The following is a 12,627-nucleotide window of genomic DNA, read 5'->3' as shown; positions in this document are numbered from 1 at the left end:
CTGTGAGGAATTCCAGTCAGGATTTAGATCGTATCATAGTACTGAGACTGCTCTCATTAGAGTTACAAATGACCTGCTTCTATCATCTGATCGTGGTTGTATCTCTTTATTAGTTCTATCGACCACAACATTCTTTTGAATAGACTAGAAAACTTTGTTGGCATTAGTGGAAGTGCCTTAGCATGGTTCACTTATCTGACCGCCATCAGTTCGTAGCAGTGAATGAAGAGGTATCATATCGATCACAAGTGCAGTATGGAGTACCTCAAGGCTCAGTACTAGGGCCGTTACTTTTCACGCTTTACATGTTACCCTTGGGAGATATTATCAGGAGACATGGTGTTAGCTTTCACTGTTATGCTGATGATACTCAGCTCTATATTTCTTCGTGGCCCGGTGAAGCACACCAAATTGAGAAACTAACGGAATGCATAGTCGATATAAAAAACTGGATGACGAGTAATTTTTTACTGCTAAATTCTGAAAAAACAGAGGTGTTAATTATCGGACCTAAAAACCCCACATGTAATAACCTTGAACATTATCTAACACTTGATGGCTGCTCTGTCAATTCTTCTTCATCAGTCAGTAACTTAGGTGTGCTGTTTGATAACAATCTTTCATTTAAAAGCCATGTTTCTAGCATCTGTAAAACTGTGTTTTTTCATCTCAAAAACATATCTAAATTGAGACCTATGCTCTCAACGTCAAATGCAGAAATGTTAATTCATGCGTTTATGACCTCAAGGTTAGACTATTGTAATGCTTTATTGGGTGGTTGTTCTGCACGCTTGATCAACAAACTACAGTTGGTCCAAAATGCAGCAGCATTTAGATTTCAGCATTTAGCATGCAGCAGGATAGATTTTAAAATCTTGTTAATTACTTATAAAGCCCTGAATGGCTTAGCTCCTCAGTACTTGAGCAAGCTCTTATCACACTATAGTCCTCCACGTCCACTGCGTTCTCAAAACTCTGGCCGTTTGATAATGCCTAGAATATCAAAATTGACTGCGGGCGGCAGATCCTTTTCCTATTTAGCACCCAAACTCTGGAACAATCTGTCACGGTTCATAGATCCAATGTCTCTCTCTAGTCTCGTGCTTTGTTGTTTACATGTGTGTGAGTGGGTGTGTCCGGATCGTTACTGTTGATCAGTATCCAGCTGCAATCACTCTTCATCACCAGCTGCCACTCATCTCACCTCCTATAAATGCTTACCACCTTCTCATCTCCTTTGTCAGATCGTTTCATGAAGTCTAGGTTGTCTGATCCTGTTTCCGTGCCTCGTGTCCCGTCTTGTGTTCCGGTTTCACGTCTTGTTGGATCGTCTTCATGTCTGGCTCACATTATTCGTCATCAGAGCACGCTGCACTTCATCCATCACGCCACGTCTGACCATCAAAGTCCCTGTGTCACCGCCTGCATCACCCGGATCTATCATCTTCTATTTTGATTTTCAATAAACAGTTTTACTTGCATATTGTATCCTCGTTCTTGACGTAACACAATCTACCTAACACTGTTCGGGAGGCAGACACACCCTGTCAGTTTAAATCTAGATTAAAGACCCATCTCTTTAGCCTGGTTTACACATAACACACTAATACGCTTCTGTTATTAAAATCTGTTAAAGGATTGTTAGGCTGCATTAATTAGATCAACCGGAACCGGGAACACACCCCATAACACACGATGTACTCGTTACATCGTAAGTACAATGGCATCTATGCTAATATTTGTCTGTTTCTTTCCTATTCTGTTTCTCAGTCCGTATCCGATCAGATGGTGGATCAGCATAAAGAGATGATGTCTACAGCCCTGATCGTCAGCGGAGACCAGGACACCTAGATGAGCCCCAGAGACATATCCCCAGTGAAGACCTCGATTAAAATACAATAAAACTAAAAATATAACAAAATAACTAACTACATAACACTATTATTGTTAGAAATTGCAACAAAATAAAAAATAGAAATATAAACTTTTGAACTGCGGGTTTCATCTGGCCAGAGGAGAACTGGCCCCCCGACTGAGCCTGGTTTCTCCCAAGGTTTTTTTCTCCATTCTGTCACAGATGGAGTTTTGGTTCCTTGCCGCTGTCGCCTCTGGCTTACTCAGTTGGGGACACTTAATTTCTAGCGATTATCGCCGATTTGATTGCACAGATACTATTTAAACTAAACTGAGCTAGACAATGACATCTCTGAATTCAATAATGAAATGCCTTTAACTGAAAATTGCTACATTAATTATACATTACTGACACTCTATCCTCCAATTTGATACTGTTAAGTGCTTTGACACAATCTGTATTGTTAAAAGCGCTATATAAATAAAGGTGACATGACTGGACTTAAATCACTAACGCAGCGCGTAAGCATTCAGTATTTTTTTTTCATCAAACAAGTTTATCAAACAACTGTGCTAAATTGGAATCATTCAACAATCACAGAGAGTAATGGCTTATTCTCCTGTTATTGTCACTTGCACTGCCTGCTACATGTATAGTGTAACTTTATGAAAGTGTAACTTTCTCTGTCAGCGGCGAGGGATTCACATGTAATAAATTCAGGGAAATAGTTAGGCTGACAGAGAAGATTTTAGAACTAGAGACACACATCCAAACTTTAATTGAGAATAGTATGAATGTGAGCCCCTGCAGCAGGGCGACTGGGTGACTGTGAGGTGGCACAGTCACAGGACAAAACACTGCTCTTCCATTCTGATCAAAACATCAAAGAGGTTCAATTTCACTTCACTTTCATGATTACATTATTTTCAATTATTTTAAACCTCTCTCATAGGTGTTTCTACAATTTATAGTAAAATATTCAATATTTCTCAGAGGTCTGGTTTCAACTATAATTCTTTTGAAGTAATGGTGCTTCATATAACATTATCTAGAGTGGTAAGCGCTAATAATAAGTCTCCTGTTATGTTTGTACTGGCTACTGTATACAGGCCACCAGGGCACCATACAAACTTTATCAAATAATTTGTTGATTTTCTATCTGAGATAGTGCTGGCTGCAGATAAATTCTTAATTGTTGTTGATTTTAATATCCATATTGATGATGAAAAAAGATGCATTGGGATCAGCATTTATAGATATTCTTAACTCTGTTGGGGATAGAAAACACGTGTCAGGACCTACTCATTGTCATAATCATACTTTAGATTTAATACCGTATTGACCCAAATATAAGACAATGTTTTTTTGCTTGGAACTACATCTGAAAAAACGCGGTCGTCGTATATTCAGGGTCTAGACTTTGACTTGACAATAATACACCCACAACAGTAGGTGGCGCCAAATACACATAAAACAAGTGTGCCATGAAATACGTAATGGAATGTGTGTTGTAATAATGTTAAAAGATCGCGAGTGAAAACAAAATAAAAGCTTACAGCGGCATGAGTCGTGACTGTCATGTTAGCCTCCAATTGAGAGTCTCCAAACTCTCAATTGCATGACGGGCGGCGGACAACTCCTCCTCATGTCTGCCGAGCATGACTCCCTGAATCTCCACTGCTGATCGAAAAGGTTCCTCCTTTGCTGGATCCATCTGGTCGGATTATTCTGTCAGGTGTGATATAAAGGATCCAAGTGCAAAGTCAGTCAGTTAGAAACAGTCTTTAATGAAGACGCAAAACAAGGCAGTCTGTCGTACAATGACACAGAACTGGAAGAAACACAAAACACAACTGAAGAAGGTGAGGTTCAGAGGACTCCCGTCTAGGAGAGAGCTTGTGGGGCTGGGCTCACTGGAAGCAGCAACAGGACACCGAGAATACTTAGACGAGCACAGCAACACTAGGCAAGACAAGATATGGTAGTACTTCTGATGATATCTTGCCATGAAGGGTGAAACAATAGCATCTGCATGACACACAATAATCCGACAGAGACCAGCAAGCACAACCACTAGAAATAGAGTCAATGATTAGATCAGAGTGGGAACAGGTGTCACCGCAAAGCAGAGTGAGCGCTATGTATGTGTGTGTGAGAGAGAGACAGAGAAGCAAACCCAGCTCATGACAATTACTTTTCAATTCCATGTAATTATCTCAAAACAAATTCAAGATAATTTAAAGATTCGGTGTTCTTTTTTCCCCAAACATATGCAAAAATGCATATATATATATACACTGCAGATATTCTTCACAACTTAAAAGAAAAAAGCTCAATTATACAGTAACTTTAACAAATAAGCACAAGTCAAGTTTAACAAATAAGCAATTATACTCCAAAACTTCTCCAAAACATGCTTCTTCGGCGAGCATCCGTTATAAAACACTCGCTCTACATTAATTTTGACAACTATGTGAATATACTAAACTGTGTTCAAGCATAAATATGATGTTTTAGTGATCCGTGTGCCGAGATCGCGTATACACGGTGCATTTGCTCATCGACGCGCGCCTAATTTATGACTCCTGTATCGCTTTTACCTTGATTATCGCAACTTGAATATACTTTAATTTGAAGTTATGACCGAGAACCCCTAGCTATCTATGGTTCAAGTGAATGTACTGCTTTTTGGAAAGTATAGGCAACCCAAAAGAACTATACAAATTATGATATCATACATGGTAGGCTACTAACGACCTATAGTGCTTTGGAAAACAGCTGAAAATGTGTTTTTTTTTTTATTTATTATTATTTAAAGAAATAATGCATGCAATTATAAACGTGTTACATTTATAAATGTTCTCCGCCTCCAGTCCACTCAAGTCGCATTCACACTCTTCACCCACCGCCATAATTTTGAAGATGAAACATCACGTGTAGCGTGTTGCGTTCTGGGAAACAGTATCCCACGCAGAGTCCTCGGATGCATACATCAAATTTCCGCAAATATAGCAGGTAATCCTGCAGTATACAGTATACACACAGCATACTGCAATATAGTAGGAGTTGTAAGATAGTATGCCATTGGGAACACAGCTTATGTACTGATTTCAGTATACTTCAGTTATATTTAGCAGATTCTGGCAATTATAGTAGGTCATCCGGGTATTTCATGCATACAGAAAATTTGCATACTATGCGCAGCATACATACTGCATGCTGCAGAAATAGTAAGTGTAGTATGATAGTATGGCATTTCGAACACAGCTATAGACTCCAACAACGCAAAGAACGGACTTGTGTTCTCGTGGAGACCGGTCTTGCCAAGCTTCCTCGGAAGAACGAACTCAGAAGGACGCGAGAACACAGAACGCATCCTTGTGAGAATTGAGATGCAGGCATTACAAATCTTTTGAATGACTGTGTGTGTGTGTCTGTGTGTATGTATGTATATATATATATAGACAGACAGACACACACACACACACACACACACACATTACATAAATGTATATATCTAAATAAAAATAGACTATAGATATACAGTATGATCCAAAGTAACTAGTAATTAACTACTTGAGTCGTTTTTTTATCTGATACTTTTTTACTCTTAATCAAGTAACTATTCAGACTATTACTTTTACTTTGAGTAAATATTTCTAGAAGTACTTTTACTTTTACTTGAGTATTGTTTTTGGGTACTCTACCCACCTCTGCCGTTGGGTCGTTTGGCCAGTCACAGATAACGTACGGACAGTCCGACCCAATTCGGCTCAGTTTTTTGATGTATCTTGCTCTGTCGAGAAGCAGAAATGATTTTATGTAGACCTTTCTGGGTCAACACCATGCTTTTCCAATGAGGGGGAAAGGATCATTTTTCCCCACGCTGACTCCGCCCACACAGCTATGTCGTGACACCGACCAAGTCTATAGGTTATACTATTCAAATCTCTATTCTACAGACCAAAATGAATTGCTGGAAGAAGCAGAATATTTTCTGAAGGGTGTTTACCTGCTTCAGGTAACACCAGTGCCACCAGAAAAAAACAAAACCTTTAACCATTCATGAACTCGACAAAGCACTTAATTGTATGCCTGGTCCAGAAGGTTTCCCAGCAGAGTTTTATAGACACTTTTGGTCAAGTCAAAAGGCAAGTCAAGTCAAGTCACCATTCAGCACTTTTTACAATGCAAATTTTGTCAAAGCAGCTTTACACTATTAACACTAGAACTACAAACATTCTATAACTACTAGAATGGCCATAGCGGTCATTTTGACCGTTCACTGAACTAAATGCCATTTTTGTCATATCATATAACATTCGAAGCTTCTATCAAGGTTTTACAATGAAGCTTTGAATGTCCGTCGTCATATTTTATGATGCCATCACCCTGGGAGAGCAAATGTTTTTTCACCGCAGTGAAAGTGTTGTAGCCTATCTGAAAGTCTAAATGCCAACAAATATGAAATGAAGCAGAATATTTCGCTAGATAATAGATCTTGTGAATTTTGGAAATTATTATATATCTTTTTTTTTTTCCCCAATACATTTTGACGATTGTACTTTACAACACTCTGGAGTTATTGTATATTTGTATAGTTAGTATGTTAGTCTTGTCATGATTAAAATTAGCCTATATGCATTAGCTATATATGCTAGCATTACGCAAGGGTAATAATAATAATAACAGGCTAATGGCTATTTTGTCATAGCATTGAAGTAGGCTATTTTTTGATAACAGCCAGGGTAGTCTCAGCATAACATACCTGGAACCGTGACACATTGAATGACAGCAGTTGTTGAATTGGAGGTGTCCACCCGTTTTTTTTTTTTTTTTTTACAAAATGGAATTTTAGCTTAGCACTAGAATATAAAAACAACTAGAACAAAAGTTGCTAGGCAACAGTGACATGTATCTTCAACTGCGGGAAAAAGACGCAAAAACTGAAATTATACGCCGTCTGTAATGCGAACGGTCAATTTGACCGCTATGATTAGATTAGATTAGATTAGATTCAACTTTATTGTCATTACACAAGTACAGGTACAGGGCAACGAAATGCAGTTTAGGTCTAACCAGAAGTGCAATAGCAGCAAGTGCAGGATATACAATGGTTGAATAAGTGCAGGACAAGGATATGTACTGAATATATGTATAAATATATATAGAAAGATGGTTATTAATATAAACAGAATTTACAGGTGAATATGTATAGTGAATAAATATACAGATGGCTATTACTATAAACAGAATTTACAGGTGATATGTACTATCAATATAATATATATACAGATGGCTATTACTATAAACAAGGTGTAAAACTGCAGTGGAAGTGATTGCATATTACAATTAGACATACGGTGCAAAATGTTAATGTAAACATTGATAATGTAAACAACAGTCGGCAGTGCAAATGAGCATAGTCCAATTTAGGTATGGTAGTGCAAGATACAAAAGTAAACAGTTGTTACTGTAATAAAAATTTACATTCAGTAGTGCAAATAAGGCCGATGTGAGGTAGGAGAGAAGAGTTAACAATATATGAGGAAGTGGATCAACGGGGGTTAGAGTTCAGTAAAGAGACAGCTCTGGGGAAGAAACTGTTCTTTAATCTGCTGGTCCTGGTCCGGAGGCACCTGAAACGCCTGCCGGAGGGCAGGAGAGAAAACAGTCTGTGGGCTGGGTGAGAGGAGTCCTTAAGGATGCTGCGAGCTCGATGCAGACAGCGTTTCCTCTGGATGTGTTCGATGGCAGGTAGTGGAGTCCCTGTGATGCGCTGGGCAGTTTTCACCACCCGCTGCAGTGCCTTGCGCTCCGCAACAGAGCAGCTCCCATACCATACTGTGACACAGTTGGTCAGGATGCTTTCTATTGTGCAGCGATAGAAGTTCACCAGGATAGCAGAGGAGAGCTGATTCTTCCTCAGTGTCCTCAGAAAGAAGAGGCGCTGGTGAGCCTTCTTGACCAGGCTGGAGGTGTTGGTTTTCCACAACATGTCTGCCGAGATGTGGATCCCCAGGAACTTGAAACTGGAGACACGCTCAACAGCCATTCCATTGATGTGGATGGTGTCGTGTGTGCCTCTTGACTCCTTCCTGAAGTCCACAATGAGCTCCTTCGTTTTGGTGGTGTTGAGGAGCAGGTTATTTTCAGTGCACCATGTGGCCAGGTGCTGGATCTCCTCCTATAGGCAGTCTCATCGTTGTTACTGATGAGGCCAATCACCGTGGTGTCGTCTGCAAACTTGACGATGGAATTAGATCCATACACAGGCTTGCAGTCGGAGGTGAAGAGGGAGTAGAGAAACGGGCTTAGCACACAGCCCTGTGGTACACCAGTGTTAAGTGTGATGGATGTGGAGCAGGTGAATCCTGATCGAACATTCTGGGGTCTGTTGGTCAGGAAGTCCAAAATCCAGTTACACATTGAGGTATTGATGCCCAGGTCTCCAAGTTTGGCTATTAACTTGGTTGGGATGACAGTGTTGAGTGCTGAGCTGAAGTCAACAAACAGCATACGTGCATAAGTGTTCTTATTGTCCAGGTGAGTGAGCACAGAGTGCAGTGCCATGGAAACTGCGTCCTCTGTGCTCCTATTGCTACGGTAGGCAAACTGGTGTGAGTCCAATGTGGATGGTAGAGAGTCTTTTAGGTGTTCCAGGACCAGCCGCTCAAAGCACTTCATGACGATGGGTGTGAGTGTTACAGGGCGGTAGTCATTAGGGCACCTCGGACTAGAGTGTTTTGGCACTGGCACAATGGAAGTGCATTTAAAGCATGTTGGTACGGCTGCTTGGGCAAGAGACAGATTGAAAATGTCTGTAAAAACCCCAGCGAGCTGCTCCGCACATGCCCTGAGAACACGACCAGGGATGTTGTCTGGTCCAGCAGCCTTGTGCGCACTGATCCGGCTCAGTGCCTTGCAGACATCTGTGGAGGAGAGTATGATTGGTGGGTGGTCAGCTGAGGGATTGAGCTTGGTGGCAGTTTCTCTGTTGTCTCTTTCAAAGCGAGCATAAAAGTAATTTAGCTCGTTCAGGAAGTTGACATCAGTGGCTGCGGGGGTGGAGTGGGTGGGTTTGTAGTCACTGATGGCCTGAATGCCCTGCCACATGCGTCGAGGTCAGGGTTGGAAAAGTGTCCCTCTATCTTTAGCTTGTAGCAGTGCTTGGCCTTTTGATGCCCCTCTTCAGGTTTGCTCTGGATGTGCTGTAGGCTTGTGCATCTCCTGATCTGAAGGCAGTGTTGCGTGACTTCAACAGGAGTCGCACTTCCTTGTTCATCAAGGCTTCTGATTTGGATATGTGGTGATCTGTTTCTGGGTTGTAACACTGTCAATGGTGATATTGATATGATCCAATACAGAGGAGGTGTAAGAGTCAATGTCTGTGTGAGCGCCACTGGTGGCTTGAGAAGCAAACATACTCCAGTCTGTGTGTAGAAACCTTTCCTGGAGTGTGGAATCTGCCCCGCAGGCCACACCTTGATGGTCTTCACTGATGGCTTCACACGGTTGATGAGGGGTGCATATTTGGGGTGAGGAACAAAGAAAGGTGATCTGACTGTCCCAGGTGGGGAGGGGTGTCGCAACGTAGCTCCAGCCATGTTTGTGTAAACATGGTCTAAGGTTTTGTTTCCTCTGGTGTGACAGGAAACATGCTGGTGAAACTTGGGTAGCACTGACTTTAAGTTTGAGTGATTAAAGTCACCTGCAACAATAAAAGCCGCTTCGGGTGATCAGTCTGTTGTTTACTGATGGCTGCGTGAAGTTCTTTCATAGCAAGCTTGGCATCAGCATCCGGGGAATATAGGCTGCAGTTATAATGGTGGAAGTGAACTCCGGTAGATAAACGGTCTACATTTAACCATGAGAAACTCAAGGTTAGCTGAACAATGACTCCCAACAATAGCAGAGTTTGTGCACCAAGCTTTGTTAATGTAAATGCACAATCCACCACCTCTGGTCTTACCGAGCCATCTAATGTTCTATCCGCCCGAGTGTGTGGCGTCCCACTAGCTCAATAGCGGTGTCCGGTATTCCGCTGTTTAACCAGGTTTCCGTGAAGATTAGGACGTTACAGTTCAAAAGTTTCTTGCTGTGTGTGATGCTGAGTCGAATCTCCTCCATTTTGTTCACTAGCGACCGTACATTGGCAAGGAAAATGCTGGGTAAAGAGAGCCGGTGTGGTGTTAGCCTTAGCTTAGCTCTTAGTCCTCCGCGCTTCCCCCGCCTTTGTTTACGATCTCGACGCCGCCTGCGAGCACTTCCGCCCGGCCGGGTAGGGTGCATAGCCTCGGGTTGTCCTAGCGATCTCAGGAAGGAGTCGAAGATTGTCCATAAAAATGTCGGAAATTCGCAAACCGATATCCAAAAGCTCACAACGGGTGTACGATGTAAAGGCACAACTGTTCTGCACGAACATGCCCGAGATGAGTAAGAAAAATACCGCAAAATTGCAAAATCTGGAGAGACCCAGAGCCTTGCGATGTACTCGCGCCGCCATCTTGGGTAATCTATGGCTGCCATCTTGGGTAATCTATGGCCATTCAAGGTAGAAATACTCAGAACTCTTTTGTGTTTTGTAATTTTAATAAAATAACAATGTTAGAATAAAATATACACACATTTAGGAAAAGTCAGGATATTATAGTTATATTGGTTTTATTTCAATGAAGTTATTACATTGCAAAGTTTAAAAATGGTCAAAATGACTGCCTTGGTAGTTCTAGTGTTAAACAGGGAAATAGTGTGTCAAAATAGAGTGTCATTATCCTCCAGATGAAACCAGCAGTTTAATTCCAGGATGCAACAAAGTCAGATGTGCAGAGGACTCATCTGGTTCCCGTGGTCTTGTCCCGATGACAGTCTAGGTGACGAGGTCTTCACTGGGGATGTCTCTGGGGCTCATCTAGTTGTCATGGTCTCCGTTGACATTCATGGACATTTAGGGCTTTTGGTCATTGCTCTCACCCATATTCTTTAAAGCTATAATTTGTTAAATTTATGAAACACGAACGTTACCTCAACATATGAATACTGCCTATATTTCTGTCATCCCAAAGCCAAACGATCAGACCCAATGTTCCAACTACCATGCAATATGCAAGGAATACTTGACGATGGGCCGTTGAATTCTTAGAAAATAATGCACACCCGAGGTGGTGATGCGGCCACGACACGAAGCCAAGTGGCCATTACACCTCGGGTGTGCAGAATTCAACAGCCCGAAGTCAATTATTCCGCATATACTATGGTTACCACAACTCAAGACATCGATCAGATGATACATTTCAAGGCATTTGTCTGTTTTTTCTACTTAAATCGCTATTGTGAGTAGGATTATTTCTTCCGCATCTCATCCAATGCCTACGTTGCAACTTCCAAAACGTCATTTTAAACCTAGTAACGGAGATTTGAGCCGTTGATAGTAAACTAATGCAGTTAATACAGTTAATAAGTAAGTTATGAAAGGGAGAGAGAGAGAGAGAGAGAGAGAGAGATTACCTATGTGAGTGTGTGTCTCTCAATAGTGTTTGGGAGCAATGTCTCTAGCAGTGTTGGGCAGTAACTAGTTACTAGTAACTTATATTACTGTAATAATATTACTTTTTGCAGTAACTAGTAGTGTAACTAATAATATTACAGTTACCATCCATAAAACAGGTTAGTTACTTTTGATGCCTCAACCCCGCTGATTTAAAATCCAACAATCAAATAATTCCTAGATTTATTTTCATAATTTTCATGACTCGCACACGCATGTGATGTCCCCAGTGCAGCAGGCAAGCTAGGAATATGGAAAAGCTTACATTCAGCAGATAGAAATATTGCATTATATTGATTTTGTCAGGAAAAAAGATGATCTGAACACTGTTGTGTAAATTGCGGCTTTACTTTACTCTGGCATTACATCTCTCTGAACAGCATGTGGTATGTTATATTACTATAATTAAAAATCTTTTTGGAAAATTAAACAGTTTCTATGTGATTTGATAAAATACATAATGGAATATAATCGTATATGGGTAACGGAGAAATTACAATTAGCTTCAAGCTGCACATGACAATTAATGAGATTAATACAACACTTGAATGTCACTATACATCACTATTGAGTGTTTGTAATAACTTCTGACTGCGATCCAATGTGGATTTTGGTCAAATGATGAGGCAGAAATATGTTGTTAGTAACATTCTAGAAGAATTTTATGTGGAAGATACCAACTTCTGTGGGGCGTGAAGAAAAAGGAATGTAACTAGTAGTGTAACTAATTACTGTTTCCAGAAAGTAATAAGTAAAGTAACGATATTACTTTTGAAAGGAGTAACTAGTAATGAGTAATATATTACATTTTTTGAGTAACTAGCCCAACACTGGTCTCTAGTGAAACTGTTCATTTTCATCACGAACTGTGCCGTTGTTGTTACCTCACTTGTGAGAAGTCATGTAGTTCTTAAGTTGTTAACAATAACATAAATTTATCAATAACATATTGACAATATATTGATAAATGTATCAATAACAAGTGCCATATGAAATTTTCATCATAAATTAGCATTTTTTTCTGGCTCCTATGTTTAGGTTCAGTAATTTTACTCTAATGGCAATGCATAGGTCATTTTCTATGCAATTAAAGTGAAATAACTGAACATAAATATAGGAGCCTGATAAAAATGCTCATTTTAGAAGAACATTTCAGACAGCACTTAGAGACTTTTGCATCTGAACTCTTCATGTAGATCATTGCTGTTACTTATGCTCCTGCCAG

This window comes from Onychostoma macrolepis, chromosome 18 (genome assembly GCF_012432095.1).
Source record: "Onychostoma macrolepis isolate SWU-2019 chromosome 18, ASM1243209v1, whole genome shotgun sequence".
Lineage (NCBI taxonomy): Eukaryota > Metazoa > Chordata > Actinopteri > Cypriniformes > Cyprinidae > Onychostoma > Onychostoma macrolepis.
The sequence above is the reverse complement of the archived record's forward strand: the minus strand, read 5'-3'. Positions refer to the sequence as shown.